This window comes from Ranitomeya variabilis, chromosome 5, assembly GCF_051348905.1.
Source record: "Ranitomeya variabilis isolate aRanVar5 chromosome 5, aRanVar5.hap1, whole genome shotgun sequence".
NCBI classification, from domain to species: Eukaryota; Metazoa; Chordata; class Amphibia; order Anura; family Dendrobatidae; genus Ranitomeya; species Ranitomeya variabilis.
Genome location: NC_135236.1, coordinates 20,208,222 through 20,221,949, shown reverse-complemented (window position 1 = coordinate 20,221,949; position 13,728 = coordinate 20,208,222).

Genomic DNA, 13,728 nt, shown 5'->3' with positions numbered 1-13,728 from the left:
ATGTTACTGTTTGGGTTCGACCCCCCAAACTCCAGGTGTTTGTTGCACTGTGATGTGCATGACAGCACTGCAAATACTGCTTCTGATTGGCAGTAAAATCATTACTGCCAGTCAGACATTTGCTATTCCCACACTGTCAAATGACATTGTGAGCCCAAAGCTGTGTAAAAACTTTACCTCCGGTCACTGGCACAGGCTGAGGGAACTACTGCTCCCATCAGCCTATGCCTTCTGCCCCTAATAAAAGCAAGAGCATGTAGCTTCTGATGGGAGTATTCATCAGCCAGAGCCTTCACTCTAAATAAATGATTTAAAAAAATGGCAAAGGTTTCCCTGTATTTTTGATGACCTGCCAGGCAAAACTGACAGCTGGAGGCTGCAACCCTCAGCTGTCAGCATTAACAAGGTTGGTTATCAAGAATAGAGGGATCCCCACACTGTTTATTTTTAATTATTTAAATAAATAATTTAAAAAAACAGTGTGGGTTCTCCCCGAATTTTGACAACCAGCCTTGCTAAAGCAGACAGCTGGCAGTTAATATTCTCAGGCTGGTAAGGGGCCAAAGATATTGACCCCGCAGACTAAAAATAGCAGCATGCAGCTGCTCCAGAAAAGGCACATCTATTAGATGTGCCAATTCTGGCACTTTGCCCGGCTCTTCCCACTTGTCCTGTAGTGGTGGTAAGTGTGGTTCATATTTTTGGGGTTGATGTCACCTTTGTATTGTCAGGTGACATCAAGCCCACAGATTACTAATGGAGAGGCGTCTATAAGACACCAATCTAGTGATGAGCGAGCACTAAAATTCTCGGGTGCTCGTTGGTCAGGTCGAGCAGATTGGAATACTCGGGTACTCAGCCCGAGCAACAAGCACAATGTAAGTCTATGGGAGACCCGAGTATTTTTATCGCAATCGACCCGGGGGTCCGTTTAAGGTTTAAAAACGTCTGAAAATAATGGAAACACTGCTCAAATGACACAGGAACATGATGTGGATTGCCGCTGGAAGTATTCCTGACTTCTAGTTCACAGCTGTAAACATTTTTGTCCAAGATTCATGCCATTTTTCCCGGTTCAACAAAAAACACACTACCAAAACGGATTTTGCTGGGAAATATGTTAAGTACATCCTTTGCAGGTTAATGACTTGCCTGTAAGGCCAAATATTTAACCCCAGATCGAAAAGTTCATCCCCCACTTAGGCTTAGTTCAGACGCTGCGTTTTTGAAGTGTTTTTCAAATTTAACATTGCTTTCAACCAATACAAATGCATTCACTGTGAAATGTCATTGTAACATTTACCAACCCTACTAGCCATGTGGTGTGTGACACATAAGCAGACCCATCTTGTTTCATTTGTGAAGGAGGGACTCTAAAAGTCACAGAGCCTATTTTTACTGGTGCATCAGGTGGCATTAATCTTCTTAAAGTGCCATTATTAAAAAGTGGGTCTCCTAAACCTTTGTAGTCTACACAATGGGTGGATGGGCTGCCAAAAATTACAACTCACCACAATACCCCTTTCATAAGATGTCCAGGAGGGACTCCTGAAAAAGTGTTGCATTCAATTTAAGGTCTGCCCTACTACCAATTCACATGCACCCGAATAAGCCTTTGAACCCACATATTGGATGGGCCCAGGAAAATCCACTTCACAATGTGCATTTTGTACTCCGTAATCCTTTGTTTACACAGTGACAGCAATGTCTGCCCTGCTGCATAGTCATATGCAACCCATTATGCCTTGGAACCCACATACTGGATGGGCCCATGAAAATGCACTTCACAAAATGCATTTTGTACATCCATAAGTCACCAGAAAGGTGCGTTATTCCCCTACAAAATCCATTTGTCAAGGTTCAAATAAAAAATCACATATAAAATCACACAGAGTTGAGGAGAACTGACTGCAAGGAAAAAAAAAGAAAAAATCAGTATCTCTTCCACCAAAACTTGCTAATACTTCAGAGTTAAAAATATCACCAATCAGTATAAAAGCGAGTAAAACAGATTACTTTAAATCCTTGCAAGACTCTAAAATTTACTAATGTGACACAAAGTTATGTCTATTTTCAGTTAAGCTTTTGAGAAGTCCCAACACTGCAGTCTGAATGACGTGATTGGAGACAGGAGACTGTTACTTTGAAAATAAAAAATAAAAAAAATTATGTACCATGAAGCCTAAAGCTGTCAAATCTTTTCTTGGTTTTCAAATGGTAATGGAATCCTGACAATATGTTGAGAGCAGGATGCACTACATTGAATTTTTTAATGGTATGATGGTTCCCTCTTTGCAGAATGATTTGCAAAAATAATTTTGCCAAGTTTTTAACACTAAGGTTCAGATACGGCTTTAAAGAAGGCTAATACTTGCAATACAACACAATTTTATTTAAAAGTACAAAATACAAGGAATAGTATGATTGAATAGTATGAGTGCTTAAACTTTTGTATATGTACTTAACATACGAAGGTTAAGTACATATTTGAATTAAATACATATAATGATTAAGTATATATAAAGATTAACTTCATGCAGTATACATACATCATCACCAAGAGGCTTTTAAACATCATCCGTCTGGAATATCAGAGAAGGAACACCAAGACAGAGAACCACTGGGAGATTACCTACACTGCATGGGCGTCCCCAATTATGCAGGTATGAGCACACTGTACATGTACAGGTACCCCAGTTTTGGCATATGTATTAGTCATGTTTCTCTGGTCTTATATAGTGATTTACACTCTGTAGCAACTCTAGTTTCACCCAGCCCTACAAGTGGCCAGCTTTCAAGGTCGGATGAACCTGAGATATCATGAAGTCATCAGAGGAGGGTCCATAAACCCTTAGAATATAAAAGCCACAAGGATTTAGATAAAACCACCACTGGCAGAGGTTCAGTAAACCTTTATGTTTTACAATGACAAACAGCAAACATATATAGGCTTAGAACTGTTTGTGTAGTGAATAAACAAACATTTATCAAGATTTTGTCACTATGAGCATTGTACGTCACATCTGTAAAGGTTTTACAAGAAATGCAGCTATGTGATTGTCTGAATGCATTGGGTAGAGAGTATTTTAATCTTGGCTACAAATCGCCATTTGTATATTCGCCATTTGTACATTTGAGACATCCAGTTATGGCTCTCAAGGAGAGAAACTAATATAGTGGACAAAGCTATATTTTTAATGAACTACTGAGCCAAACTAACATCATTGCTTTATCAAATTTATATGAAGTGTAATGTGACCAACCAGGCATCACAAAAATGAGCTTTTTAAGGGAGCTCTTTAAGGTACACAAATGTTATGAAGTCTTTGCCAACAAGGATATGGTTTCACCAACGTGGGGTACCTTTTTTAAAAATATACTAGGGCCATCGCAGGCCACTTGCCCAAAATTCACAGGCCAATAACAGCACAAAGCACGTTCACCCTGGTGACCTACTGGCATTTAAACAAGAGACATTCCAGGAGACAGAGATAAGAAGTAAGCCCAATGTAGTGGTGTGGGTCACTGGGACTTATAATGCAGTGCATGAGCTGCCAAACAATTCCCCAATGGGGTACCTTTTTTAAAAAAATACGATAGTGCCATCGCAGTCCCATTGTCCAAAATTCACCAGCATATAACAGTACAAAGCACGTTCACCCCGGTAATCTAGAGGCAGGTGAAGGACATACTGCAGGAGACAGAGTTAAGAAGTAGGCCCAATGTAATGTAATTCCCAATTCCCCAATGTGAGGTCCTTTCTTTACAAATTAAAATAGTGCCATCACAGCCCCCTTGCCTGAAATGCACCGTACAGAGCACGTTCAACCTGGTGATCTAGTGGCAGGTAAAGGACACAATGCAGGAGACAGAGTTAAGAAGTTGGCCCAATGTAGTGGTGTGTGTCTCTGAGACTTGTAATGCAGTGCATGAGCTGCCAAACAATTCCCCAATGGGGGTACCTTTTTTAAAAATAGACTAGTGCCATCAAAGCCCCCTTGCCCAAAATGCACCGTACAGAGCACATTCACCCTGGTGATCCAGTGGCAGGTGAAGGACACACTGCAGGAGACAGAGTTAAGAAGTAGGCTGAATGCAGTGTAGTTCCCAATTCCCCAATATGAGGTCCTTTCTTTACAAATTAAAATAGTGCTATCACAGCCCCTTTGCCCAAAATGCTCCGTACAGAGCCTTTTCACCCTGGTGATGTAGTGGCAGGTGAAGGACACACTGTAGGAGACAGAGTTAAGAAGTAGGCCCAATGTAATGCCCAATTCACCAATGTGGGTTCTTTTTTACAAAATAAACTAGTGCCATCACAGCCCCCGTGTCCAAAATGCACCATACAGAGCATGTTCACCTTGGTGATCTAGTGGCAGGTAAAGGGCTCAATGCAGGAGACAGACATTTTACTAAATAAACTAGTGCCATCATTGCCCCGTGGCCAAATTCACCGGCCTATAACAGTACAGAGCACGTTCAACCTGGTCATCTAGTGGTTGTGGATGAGGAAGATGAGGATAAGGAGGAGGATAACAACAAACAGACCAAATGTGGAAGCATATACCCATGTGTGATTGTGAAGAGGTATATGAGAATACACCTCCCCAATAGAGAGAATGTATTTGAGGTTATGTTTCTCTGTTTTCACGTGGTGGTGTACAGAAGTCTTTCCCAATCCAGCCCTTGTTCATTTTTATAAGAGTCAGCCTGTCAGCATTTTCAGTTGACAGGCAGATGCGCTTATCTGTTATAATTCCACAAGCGGCACTAAAAACCCGCTAGCAGCAGGGCAGGCCAAGACCTGCAAGGCGTATAGAGCCAGTTCATGCCACGTGTCCAGATTAGATACCCAATAATTAAAAGGAACAGAGGGATCATGGAGGACATTTGTACGATCTGCAAGGTACTCCCTCACCATCTTCCCAAACATTGCACTTCTTGTGACATCACCCCTTGTCTCTGTGCCATCACGATGGGAGGGTCTGAGAAAACTGTCCCAAAACTTTGCCATTGTTCTCCTGCCTGAGCTGGATGGCACTTCTGTTGCTCTTGCTTGGACTCCTTGGTTGTACAACAAACTCTGATGTATGCTGCCAGCTTTCTCACATGGGAATTTTCTAAGTAATTCCGCTACAAGGGCCCTCTGGTACTGCAACATTTTAGTACATCTCTATTCCTCTGGTACAAGAGATTGAAAGTTCTCCTTGTAGCGTGGGTCTAGAAGTGTCTCCATCCAGTAACAAGTGTCACCCAAAATTTTTATAATGCTACGGTCACGTGAAACGCATGCAACATAAAGTCAGCCACACATGCCAGACTGCTAACAGGCAAGACTTCTATGTCCTCACCAACAGGATGAATGACCATGCTGTCCTCCTCCTCATCCTCATCCTCCTCCTTCCTGCCCTCCGGCCATCCCCGCTGAACAGACGGTATGACAGCTGTGTTTGTAGTACCGTCTATAGTGCATGATAGTAGGTCCTGTTCTTCCTCCTCCTTCTCCTCCTCCTCCTCCTCATTGACTTCCAATTCATGATGAGAAGACATGAGGCTGGGCTGAGTGTAATTCTCCTGTATGGTTCCTTGCTCCATGTCCTCATGCTCTGCCTGCAATGCATCCTCTTTAATTGTGAGCAGAGAGGTTTTCAGAAAGCTGAGAAGCGGGATGGTGATGCTTATTATGGCATCATCACCGCTCACCATCTTGGTGCAGTCCACAAAGTTTTGTAGGATGGTGCATATGTCGGACATACATGTCCACTCCTGAGGTCTTATATGTGGAGTCTGAACTGAATATTGATGGCCTTGTTGATGTTGGTAGTCTACAACTTCCCTCTTCTGCTCACAAAACCTTTCCAACATAAGCAGCGTAGAGTTCCAGCACGTGGGGACATCACACACCAGCCGGTGAGCTGGAAGCTGCAAACACTGCTGAAGCACGGCAATGGCGGCTAAAGCTGTAACTGACTATCTAAAATGGACAGACAGACAGCAAACTTTCACAAGCAGATCCGTCAGCTCCGGGTAGATTCTCAGAAAACGTTGAACCACGAGGTTAAACACATGGGCCAAGCAAGGTACGTGTGTGAGCTTACCTTGTCTCAGAGCCGCCACCAGGTTACGGCTATTGTCACACACGACCATGCCTGGCTGTAGGTTAAGCAGTGTCATCCACACATCTGACTGCTCTTTCAGTGCTGTCCACAACTCTTCTGCATTGTGCGGTTTGTTACCTGTGCAAATTAGCTTCAGCACAGCCTGTTGCCACTTGGCTGAGGCAGTGCTGCAGTACTTCCAGCTTTCCAGCCTCTGACTGATGTGCTTATTTCAGAGACGGAGGATGAAGAGGATGAGGAGGTGCAGGAGCTGTAGACTGTGGGGGCAACCCTGATTGACGTAGGGTCAGCAATCCTCAGCTTGGGGAGGATGTGTTCCATCCCAAGGTCCGACTGAGTCTCGCCTTCCACTATGTTAACCCAGTGTGCTGTCAGTGAGAAGTACTGTCCTTGCCCACAAGCACTTGTCCACGTGTCCATGGTTAGGTGAACTTTTCCTGTAACAGCATTGTTGAGGGCACAGGTAATGTTGTGGGACACATGCTGGTGTAATGCAGGTACGGCACACTGGGAGAAATAGCGGCGACTGGGGATCGAGTACCTTGGGACGGCCACCACCATCAGGTTGTGGAAAGCTTCCATCACAACAAGCCTTAAAAGGCAGCATTTCCAGCGCAAGCAGAAGAGAAATATTAGAATTTAGAACTGCGGCCTGTGGGGTGTTGGTGGGGTATTTCCGCTTGCGTTCCAAAGACTGGATTATAGACAACTGAAGGCTGTGCTGGGACAAGGACGTGGACGGTTTGATGATGGTACTGCTTGACTGTGGGCTACAACAGGTGCAGGGCTAGAGGCATCTTCACATGAACGGTGTACTGGGGATTGGATTCTCCGCAAAACAGTCGAAGAAGCAGAGGTGTGACCAGGAGGCAGTGATCCTGGAGCCTGGGGTTCAGCCCACAAAGTTGGGTGCTTTGCTGCCATGTGCCTGATCATGCTGGTGGTGGTGAGGCTGGTAGTTTTGCTATCCCTGCTGATGTGGGCATGGCAGATGCTGCCAATGGCCTGTTTGGAGTTATCGGCAGAGACTTTGAAAAATAACAATAATGGAAATTTCCCTCTGGTTGGTGTTATGGGGAATGGATGCACGCCTTCTGTCTGTGGCCACCACACTGCTTCTTCCTGCCTGTTGCGGAGATTTGCCTCCTTCCCCATGTGTGCTGCTGTCCCCTCTCAGCATGTCCTCCTGCCAGGTTGTGTCACTCACTATGTAATCCATCACCTCATCTTCCACATCTGCACACTGCTCCTCTTCCTGACTTTCTGGCAATTGTGTCTCATCATCGTCCACCTCTTGTGACACTTTCCCACCATCGCCTTCGTGTGACCGTGGCTATTCAAAGCTTTGGGCATCGCTACATGTGATCTCATCTGGCCCCACTTCAAGCTGACCGGCCGAGAGTCCAGAATCTTTAAAGGGAACCTGTCACCTGAATTTGGTGGGACCTGTTTGCGGTTATATGTGCGGGGTTTTCGGGTGTTTGATTCACCCTTTCCTTACCCGCTGGCTGCATGCTGGCCGCAATATTAGATTGAAGTTCATGCTGTGTCCTCCGTAGTACACGCCTGCGCAAGGCAATCTTGCAAATCGCAGACCGCAAACCTGTCCCGCCAAATTCAGGTGACAGGTTCCCTTTAAAGGGAAAACTGAACAGCTCTTTGGAGTATCCAAGTGTGGGATCAGTTGTCTCAGGGAACTCGGCATGGTGGGAGGAAGGAGGATCAGGGTGAGGAATATCCAGTCCACACTCACGGCTACTCAGACTTAACCATGTGGAAGACATGGTCGTGGTGGCTAAGTGACCGGAAGCATTATTCGCTATCCAACCAACAACCATTTCACACTGCTCTGGCTTCAATAGTGGTGTGCTACGATCCCCTACAAACTGGAACAGAAAGGTCGAGTAAGAAGATGTGGGTCTTTGTTGTGGCCCACTTTCAGCTTGGCCACGGCTTTATCCTCTGCATGCACCATCAGCATCACATCCACTTCTCTGTCCTTTGCCCCTTGACTTTCCCATTTTAAATGGACTACTGAACTATTTCAAAAGCTCAAGACAAATGTATTTATTTGGAGAAAAATTATATGTGATAAGTTTGCCTGCAAAGCTACGATTTTTCCACCACAGATTTACCAGCCCACCTCAGCCCGACATAACAGACTGTATAAATAATTTTGGGGTTTTTTTGTGAATTTTTGAAAAAAAAAAGAATAGAACAAGGCTGGCAGACAGAACTATGCTACGTATGCCTGCGAAGCTATGATTTTTCCACCACAGAAACACCATGCCTCAGCCTGACATAACAGGCTGTATAAATAATTTTTTTGTTTTTTGTGAATTTTGAAAAAAAAAAGAAAGAGCAGAGCAAGGCTAGCAGACAGAACTATGCTATGTATGCCTGCGAAGCTACGATTTTTCCAACACAGATACACCATGCCTCAGCCTGAGATAAGACTGTATAACATTTTTGGTTTTTTGGGGAATTTTTTTTAAAAAAAGAGTGGAACAAGGCTAGCAGAATGAACCATGCAACTTATGCCTGCAAAGCTACAATTTTTCCACCACAGATACACCAGCCATCAGCCTTAGATATCAGACTGATCTAAATGTTGCCTAAATTGTGTCAACAAGTTGGCTATGACACACACAAAAAAATATTTTTTTGGCGCACTCACATCTGATGCCTGTGACAAAAAAATTCTTATATTTGCATGCTCTTCGATTACAATGACCTGGCTGTAGTTTGCAGCGTGACCAAGCAAATAAATGTAGAAAAAAGGAGTCTTTGAATTGCTTTAGAATAAAAGGAGCAGATATAAGGTGAAGAAAAAAAATTGCCACAGAAAACTGCAGCTAGATATATGTTAAATAAGAAGCAACAGCAGACAGTAATGGAGCTTTTGGAGGTATGCAGTGAGAGCTATGTACTCACATACAGTGCCCGCAGGCCTTGTACTGATGTGGATAATCTGTGCCCTGCCTACCTAGCGCTGCAATCTTTGGACCCCCAAATTAGCCCTAAAAAGGACTGTTGGTTTCTCAGGATTTGTGGACTGAACTATAGTAGACCCACACTAACTATTAAAAGGACGATTCTGACCTTATCTCAGCAGCAGCTCTCTCTACACTCGCTAAGTCTGGAGCAGAATGCGGTGAGCAGGGTGGTGCCTGGTCTCTTATAGATGAGGCTGTGTGGCCAGCGAATCACTATAATACCACAGCAAAGATGGCTGCGACATTACAGTGCAGTCAATCCCTGCATTGTCATTGATACTGTAAAGAGCGCCAGAATTACAGGGTGGAGACTCGAGCTTCCGCCAAATAATCCCGGAAATACTCAGTGCTCGCCAAGTACACCGAGTATAGTGATACTCGGGCGAGTACCGAGTAGTGGCGAGCACGTTCGCTCATCACTAGTATATTCAACTTCCTTCTCACCCCCAATAAGGGTAGTCTTTTTTGTTATTTCTCATTCTCGGGTCCTCTGCCAGAGGCCTGAACAGAGAGATCAAATGTTGCTCTGGGATCTTTTGTAGCCATTCTTCCAACTTAGGGGTCACTGCTCCAAGTGCTCCTATAACCACTGCAATCACCGTTGCCTTCACCTTTCACATCTTCTCCAGTTCTCTTTTGAAACCCTGGTATTTCTCCAGCTTCTCATATTCCTTCTTTCTGATGGTGCTGTTATTTGGCACTGCCACATCTATTATCATTGCTGTCTTCTGATGCTTTTTTACTATCACAATGTCTGGTTTGTTAGCCAACACCTGCTTATCCATCTGGATCTTGAAGTCCCACAAGATTTTAGCCCTTTCATTCTCTACCACTTTTTCTGGGGTTTCCCACTTGGCATTATGGGGACTTAGCCTATATGCTGTGCTGATGTTCCTGTATACAATTCACGCCATTTGGTTGTGGTGTTCAATATACGCTGTTCCTGGTTGCATTTTGCGCCCTTCCACTATGTGTTGGATGGTTTCTGAGGTTTCTTGGCATAGTCTGCCCCTTGGGTCTTGTCTTGTGTGGTAAATTCCTTCTTCTATGGATCCAGAACTTAGTGCTTGCTCTTGTGCCGCTATGATTAGTGCCTCTGTGCTGTCTCAAGGTCCCGCTTTCTACAGCCATTGGTAGGATTTCTCCATATCAGCCACCTTTATTATCTGCCAATGCTACATCCCATTCAGCAGCTTCTCTTGCTATGGCGCTTCTTGTTCCTGTTCTTCCTTCCAGATCTGTTGTTGCTGCCTTAGGCTTTCTCTCAGTATCTCATCTTTTGGTGCAAATTTTCTGATTTATTCCTGGATGGTCCTTGTTTCATCAGTAATGGTGGCTTGGATGCTTATTAAGCGTCGCCCACCTTCCTTTAGGTTGGTATACAATCTTTGGGTTTCAGACTTAGGGTGGAGACCTCCATGCATTGTGACCTCCATGCATTGTGAGGAGCTTCTGCAGCTTCCATCTCTTTTTTTGGCCAGCACACTATGCCAGCAGGGTATCTGATAACTGGCAGGGCATATGTATTGATTTATTCCCATTGAGCTGGCTCTTCAGCAAGGGGCCGGGTAACCTTACCAGGGATGAAAAACGCTGTCTGAGGCAACTTAAGAAACAGGATTCTTTTGTCATGAAGGAGGCCGATAAAGGGGGCAATGTCGTCATTTGGCCTAAGGATTTATATTTGTTGGAAGCAAAACGACAGTTATTTAACAATTTTCATTATCAGGTCCTGCCTTCGAACCCCACGGACGTATTTAAGAAGCAATTGGATCGATTGGTTTTGGCCGCCTTTAATTTGGGGATCATCAACAAAAAGGAGAAGGAGTTCCTGATGATTGAGGTGCCGAAGGTTCCAACCTTTTACATGCTGCCGAAAGTGCACAAGTGCTTGGATAACCCCCCAGGTAGGCCAATAATTTCAGGGATTGGTGGCTTATTTGAGACACCCTGCATCTATTTGGACTACTTTCTCCAACCTCTTGTCTATTCCTTAGGGTCCTACATTAGGGATTCGATGCATCTTATTGAACAGATAGACCAACTTAAAACATCAAAGGATATGTTCATTGTGACCCTTGATGTAGAATCCCTATATACCAACATTGAACATAAACTGGGACTGGAAGCAGTAACATACTTTTTGGACAAAAAATCTAGTAGGGATAGGGAACATGATTCCTTTATTTTGGATCTGCTTAAGGTGGTACTTGAAAAAAACTATTTCATTTTTGATTGCACCTTTTACAGACAGGCGTCCAGTACCGCCATGGGCGCGAGATGTGCGCCGTCATATGCAAACTTGTTTATGGGATGGTGGGAGGAGGCCAACGTATGCAATCTCCCTGTATTGGACAAGCACGTATTGAAGTGGTACAGGTTAATAGACGATATCCTGTTTTTCTGGACTGGGACCTTAGAGGATTGTAATGCTTTCATTGATTCCCTCAATAGGAACCCCTGGAACATCAAACTAACCTCCAATATATCGTCTGTAATGGTGGACTTCTTGGACTTAAAAATCACATTAGGGGAGGATCACATCATTACAAACCTCCACAGGAAGGAGACAGCCACAAACAGCCTACTTCATTATGACAGTGAGCACCCGGCCCATCTACGAAATAGTATACCAAAAGGACAATTCTTAAGAGTTAGGAGGAATTGTTCGGTGTATGAGGACTTCCAGGTGGAATCTAGGAAGCTTACAGATAGATTCCAGGCTAGGGGGTATCCACATAAAATTATATCACAAGCATTCCAACACTCTCGGCAGTGTGTATGTGAAGACATACTTAGACCAAGATGCAAGAATTCTGCAAGATCGATTGACCTCATCACTACATACCACATCCAGTGGGGGGATGTCTACAATATTCTGAAGAAAAACTGGGACATCCTACTAACAGAACCTAAACTTCTGCCTTGGCTCTCTACCACCCCCAAGATGATAGCCAGGAGATCCCGCAATTTAAAGGATGAATTGGTGCCCAGCCACTTCAAACGCGCTGCCACAGGGAGTGGAACCGGTAGCCGCATTTATGGATCCTACCCTTGTGGTGGGTGTAATGTGTGTGGCTTCATGATTTCTGAACAGGGGATCTCCCTTCCACATCTAACAAGGAAGATCCAACCAGCTGCATACTTTAATTGCCGCACCAGGAACCTTGTGTACGCCCTGATGTGTAACTGTCAGAAACTGTATGTGGGCTACACGACACAAGAACTGTGGCGCCGTGTGCAGCAGCACATCTCCAATATCAACAGAGCACCTAAGGATTTGGAGAAGGGTAAGCAGATCTCATCAGTGGCAGCGCACTTTTTACAAGTGCATGGGGGTTCGTTGAGGGGGCTTAGGGTTATGGGCCTGGAAGGGGTCAAGTCTGACATCAGAGGCGGTAATATTACTTTAGATCTACTAAGGAGGGAATCAAAATGGATATATAATCTAAATAGTCGGGCTCCGGTGGGTATTAATGAGGAACTCCTCTACACGGGCTTCTACAAACAGATCTAATTAGGAATGGTTTTGTTTTGTCTTGTTTTATTCATACTTCTACCATTTTGTCCCTTTAGGTATGCCAGATGTGACTGTACCATTTTTTCCTCCCTAGAAGTACCATGTGAACATCTAGACAGCCCTCTGGGACCCCTCTGAACAAACAGCGAATAGACTTTGTACTTTCTCTTGCTGCCAGCTGTACCCAACTTTATGTATATAATGTATCATGTTTTCTTACCTGTGTCTTAAGCTACAGAATTATTGCCTGGCTGGGCCTTTTTGCCTCGTTTCCTATATTATACTATACTTCTTTTTTGGTTCTCCTGGATACTATGGATCTGTGAGGTCTGTCCTGAGCTACTAGCCCACATTTACATATGAAAAACATGAATATAGCTCGGAAACTGGGGCATTGTATGCCCTGGGTGTTCATATTGAATCCACTATCTACAGCCTTATGTGGGGCATGTCTCTAATATTCACATTAGGTGACTATTATTTGACAGATCTATCATGCCTGACCTTGCTGGAGTTGATTTGACTCTTTTGTATGATGGTCCTTTCCCCCCCCTTTTTGATTACATAGGTACTGTAATAAATATGAATTTTCCTTGATCTGGCTCTCTCTTGAGTATCCTTTACTTCTGGTACGGACGGGGTTACTGGGCTGTAAACCTCATCACTTTATGACCTCGGGGTTGGGACTGTTTCCCTCACTTCCATTTGAGGGTTCCAGCATAAAAAGGTCAACTATGGCCGTTAGACCTACATATGTCCATTGCTGGTGGGACACTATATGCTTTCTGCATCTTTGCTATAATTGATACACACTCTGTAGTTCAATCGTGGATTACCACTAGATTGGGTAGGGTCTGATAGATGTATATCGCCGTATTTTCGTATTTTTTCATTTTGACTTATTGTGCATTTTATACCACTTTCTATTAGTTAGTCAGCTTTTTTCCAGCGTGGTAGGCAAGCCACCACATATAGGAGCTGCATACTCAGTTAATCTTTCAATGCAGCATTGAGAATGATGTATGTAGAGAATTGAGCAGCCGAGATTTATATAGCGTGAGCGCATTGTTGTGCGCACACAGCAGGGACATGT